This window comes from Lactuca sativa, chromosome 6, assembly GCF_002870075.4.
Source record: "Lactuca sativa cultivar Salinas chromosome 6, Lsat_Salinas_v11, whole genome shotgun sequence".
Lineage (NCBI taxonomy): Eukaryota > Viridiplantae > Streptophyta > Magnoliopsida > Asterales > Asteraceae > Lactuca > Lactuca sativa.
Window position 1 is genome coordinate 120,511,614 of NC_056628.2, and position 5,609 is coordinate 120,517,222.

Consider the following 5,609-nt stretch of genomic DNA (forward strand, 5'->3'; position numbering starts at 1 on the left):
GCTTCAAAGGTGTGCAATCGATGAGTCGACTATTCTCTGGCTCGAGCCAATAATGTCTTTTGGCCTTGACAATTCCAAGGATGCACAGTTCGATATGCCAATCACTCGAAATGCGTTTATCTTCCACTGCTTCAACTCGACTGTTGCCATTCCATCCCCGGACCCGAAGGTAGATAGGGATCTTCTGGAGTTTTACTTGGAGTTTGCTCAACCCCAATACCTAACCTGGAGCTCAAAGAAGATAACTACCGTCAAGGTAATAAAGCCTTATTCAGCAGGGAAATTTATTAATGTCAAATTCAGGGTGACTCGAGGAACCGAAGGCTCAGTCTACCATTTTACCCTCGCTGATCTACCAAACCTCAATCCCCATGATTGGATACTCCTCAACGACATTCTTCTGTCGAATCCTCAGGAGTATCAGCCTATAATTGATCATGTCAAGCGTATGCTTGTTTGCTACATACATGAGGTAGCGAAGATGGACCAGGAGATTGCCTCTGCCATACACAAGCGAACAACGATCAAGACCATGGGCAGAGCTGGCAATGTTAATACCATGATCAAGGAGAAAATCGATTCAAAGTATCACACAGTTATGTTCCTCAGGGGCGAAGGTCAAAAATGTATGTTCGCTCTTGTTGACAAACACCTCTTCTCGACGACTTGTCTTGAGCATATCTTGGAGATCATTCAGAGGTGCGATCAGAACAGTGCTGCTGATAAGAAATTATTCACTGACATGCTGAGGTGGTACATACAGTTCAGACAGACTCTTCTCGCCATAATTCCTCGTTTGTTTAAAGTTATAAAGACGGTGAAGCATGCTCAGAGGAAATAATCACTCGCCTCATTTGACGCAAAGGGGGAGATTGTTGAGTCTATTAGATTGCATCATGGGCTCGGTTCCTAGCCTAGTTTGAATGTCGGTATTGGGCCTATCCAGCCGTGCATAATTTTGTATTAGGGTTTAGTATATAAGTTGCATGCATGCAGACTTAGAAGTTATCGCTTTCATTGATTTTGTTGCATTGTTTTTGTAAACCCTATAGCTCGCCTCTACAGCGGAAGTTCTTCATCGAGCTCTGCTGAGGCGTGACTCAGTTTTGAATCATAAGCATAAATTTGATTCCGTTCTGTGTTCATTCTCATATTGTTCTTAAACTGTTTGATTTCTTTTATCGTACTTGTGAAAGATCTAATCGATCTAAGAGTTTTGAACTCATCAATCGTGAAGACGAAATCGCTGACGCTGCTGTCCGGTGGAGGCAACCTCCGCTTTTCCCGCTACTTACACCACGACTGAAGACCGGAGATCGGAGCTAGGGACGTCGTCACGCGGGCTATGAGCGACCAGAATACATTCGGAATGTCGACAACGCCTCTTCCTTGTTCCTTCTTATGGGTTCGGCATCTTAAGCCGTTGTAGCCGCCGGAGATGGCCCTTGGGAGTCGTTTCAACCTGCCCCAGCTGCCTAATGGTTATTCAGGGAGCTATGGTCGCGTGTAGGTTTGTGGAGGTGTTGTTGTTGAACTCGAGACTTGTGGTGTAAGGGTTGTTGGTCGGAATGTAACACCCAAAGTCAGGAAGGCCAAGAAAGGAAAGAAAACCCTAACTTTTAGGGACGACTCGGCAAGTCCGAGCGGGATCTGGGTTGAGAAGTAAGTGACCGACTCGGCGAGTCTGGTATGTGCGAGGAAAACCCTAAATTCGGGAGTTGGAGCCTATTTAAACGTCTCATTCTCTCCCCTAAGGTTCCTTTACTGCCTCTTTCACCCAGAACATCGAACCCTAAGCCCCATTGTTGCCCATTCAAGCTTCCAAACCATTTTTGAGTGATTTGAAGGAAGAAGAAGAAGGGGAATCATTGAAGCTTCAAGGATTGGCCTTAGATCTGAAGATTAGGGAAACTTTCTGAGTTATTGAAGGTATTAAGTCGTTTCCCTCCTTTAGATCTATTTTGGTTGTGAGTTTTGGGGGCTTTTTAGCCATGATTAGCTACCCCTTTTGAGTTAGAAGCCAGATCTGAAGTTGCTACTTCGGATCTAAGCATATTATGGTCTTGAGAAGCATAAAGTATCTGCCCTTAAGTTGATTATTGTAACAACTCCAATTTTTCAAACAAATTTTTCATTTTTAAAACATAATATTTTCCATTAAAACAAGGCATAAATAGTTTAATTATTCGGTCAATACAATTATTCAAACTCCCAAGATCCTAAAACAGTCTTCAGTGTGTATCGATCATGCCGGCGCCTTCCCACGGTCCTCGCTAGTACCTGAAATACATACATACACAACAACTGTAAGCATAAATGCTTAGTGAGTTCCCCAATATACACTTACACACATACGCCTTTCCAGGCCCTGACCTCCTGGTCCTCATTACAACGCCTTCCGGCCCATAACATAATCGCCTTCCGGCCCATAACATATTGCCTTCCGGCCCACATATCATACATAGCACATATAACACTTAACTTACCACATATAGCATACAAATCCATATAACACTTAACTTACCACTTATAGCATACATATCCATATAACACTTAACTTACCACTGATAGCATATAAACATAATACATAACATACTTGACCTTCCGGTCACACCGTCAAACCCTTCCGGGTGGAGTATAGTGAGAAGACTCACCTCGTAAGTGCTGAAAGCTGGCAACTCCTGAAATCACTCGCGCACAAACCAACGAGCTACAACCCTCCTATAACATTACATAACTCATTAACACTCATATCATCTAAGTTTGACTATCCCTAAGAAGTCAGACTTAGGTCAACTCTGGTCAACGGTCAACGGTCAACTCGACTGGACTCGGCGAGTACCATGGCGACTCGGCGAGTCTAGTCGTCCTCACAGATTCCTGAATATTCCCTTTCTACTCGTCGAGTATACCTCTTGACTCGACGAGGTCCTCGTGGAAGAATCGCGGGGCCACCCCGACTCCACTCGCCGAGTCTGATGAACAACTCGGCGAGTCCCAGCACATCTTCAAGCTACTCGCCGAGTCTGAAGAACAACTCGGCGAGTCCATGCCATGCAGACGAGTAACTGCTTCCTGAGATAGGTCTCGTCCCGAAGTACACATGCATGGGACCTTCTGGACCTCTAAAGGTCCTAATACAAGACTATAATCGTGGGGTAACAAGGCATTTCTTCATCAAATCACTAAATGGGTTCTATAAACCCTAATTTCATAAATACATCAAAGTAACAGATTTGGTCCGAGTTATTACCTGGAAACGCACTCTCTGTGTCCCCCAAATCTCAGAACTCAATCCTCCTTGATATTCCTTTAGCCTAATCCCTCTTCTTCTTGCTTAACCAATTCTTCCAAGTTCCAAAGCTTTCTCCCTTGCTCTAGGCGTCCACAGCGATTAGGGTTTCTCCCAATTGACCAAAAGACTGAAAATGACGGCCTAAGAGGCGTTAAATACGATCCAAACTGAACGGTTAGGGTTTCTGCTGAACAGCGTCGACTCGCCGAGTCCATATCTGGACTCGTCGAGTCCAGTCGCGGACCCGCGACCAAGTCCGCGATCCTACTCGGCGAGTCTAGGCTCCAACTCGCCGAGTCCCCTCTTAAATCACTCCAAAAACATAATTTTAATAATACCTGAGATTCCGGGCTGTTACAATTCTCCCCCACTTGGATTAGACTTCGCCCTCGAAGTCTCATTCTGCAAATAGTTCCGGATGCTGCTCCCGCATTTCGCGCTCCGGTTCCCAAGTCATTTCTGATCCCTTACGGTGTTGCCATTGAACCAACACTAGAGGTACTTCCTTGTTCCTCAGAACTTTGATCTTCCGATCCCTGATAGCCACTGGTCTCTCCGCGTAATTCAGGCTCGCATCCACCTGAATATCCTCCAATGGAACCACTGCCGACTCATCGGCTATGCACTTCCTCAACTGCGACACATGAAAAGTGTCATGGATCTGACCCAACTCCGCTGGCAACTCCAACCGATAGGCTACCCGGCCTACTCTTGCAACCACACGAAATGGCCCAATATACCGGGGCCCCAACTTGCCCCTCTTCCTGAATCGAATCACTCCTTTCCAAGGAGAGACTTTCAGGAGAACGAAGTCGCCGACTTGAAATTCAAGCTCAGATCGGCGCCTGTCTGCGTAACTCTTCTGTCGGCTCTGGGCAGTCAATAATCTTTGCCTCACTTGTTGAATCTGCTCTGTCGTCTGGAGTATGATCTCCGTGCTGCCCATCACTTTCTGTCCCACCTCTCCCCAGCAAATGGGAGTCCGACACCTCCTACCATACAATAGCTCGAAAGGCGGCATACCAATGCTCGAATGATGGCTGTTGTTGTAGGAAAACTTCGCCAATGGTAAATACGCATCCCAACTACCCCCGAAGTCTAACACACACGCTCGGAGCATGTCCTCCAATGTCTGAATTGTCCGCTCGCTCTGACCGTCTGTCTGGGGATGGTATGCGGTACTAAAATGCAATTTAGTACCCAGCTCCTCATGGAATTTCTTCCAGAATCTGGAAGTAAAGCGCACATCACGGTCTGACACAATCGAGATCGGCACCCCGTGCCGAGACACCACCTCTCTAACGTATATCTCCGCCAATTTCTCCGCCGAAGAACTCTCACTGATGGCAAGGAAGTGTGCACTCTTTGTCAACCTATCCACGATCACCCAAATTGCGTCAACTCCCCTAGCAGTCCTCGGCAATTTGGTGATAAAATCCATAGTAATCTGTTCCCACTTCCACTCGGGGATCCCCAATGGCTGTAACTTGCCATGCGGTCTCTGGTGCTCAGCCTTAACCCTACGGCAGGTCAAGCACCTCTCAACGAACCATGCCACGTCCCTCTTCATACAGGGCCACCAATATTCCTTCCTTAGATCCAAATACATCTTTGTAGCACCGGGATGGATCGAGAATTTCGATTTATGAGCCTCTTCCATCAACGTAATACGCGTACCACCCACGAACGGCACCCAAATCCGACCCCGAAACGTCATAAGGCCTCGACCATCCTTGACAAACTCTGAGATTAACCCCACAACCCGCTCTTTCTTCTGCATTTCTGGTCGCACAGCCTCAGCCTGTGCCCTACGAATATCATCCAATACAGGAGTCATCACGGTCAGTCTCAAGCACACATCTCGCAATGGAGTGCTCTCCGCCCTGCGACTCAATGCATCGGCTACCACATTAGCATTGCCTGGGTGGTACAGGATCTCACAATCATAATCCTTGACCACATCCAACCACCTCCTCTGACGCATATTTAGGTTGGGTTGATCCATCAAATACTTCAAACTCTTATGGTCCGTGTATATCGTACATCGAACCCCATACAAGTAGTGGCGCCAAATCTTGAGAGCGAACACTACTGCCCCCAGTTCTAAATCATGCGTGGGATATCTCGCCTCATGAGGCTTCAGCTGCCTCGATGCATAAGCTATCACATGACCCCTCTGCATCAACACTGCACCCAATCCCGAAATCGATGCGCCGCAATATACCACGAAATCTTCCATCCCTTCTGGGAGAGCTAATACCGGGGCTTCGCACAATCTCTGGCGAAGTGTCTCAAAGGAGGTCTGCTGCTCGGG

At 46.9% G+C, this 5,609-nt stretch overlaps 1 long non-coding RNA gene across 1 annotated transcript; it reads right to left on the bottom strand.

Annotated features, from left to right (window-relative positions):
* Positions 1 to 2,127: 2,127 nt before the first annotated feature.
* LOC128126629 (uncharacterized) lies at positions 2,128 to 3,639 on the bottom strand. Its single transcript, XR_008224597.1, has 3 exons — positions 3,254 to 3,639; positions 2,655 to 2,721; positions 2,128 to 2,280 (listed from the first exon to the last, which is right to left on the bottom strand). It is a non-coding gene; the product is annotated as an uncharacterized LOC128126629 (long non-coding RNA).
* Between the last annotated feature and the right edge of the window lie 1,970 nt (positions 3,640 to 5,609).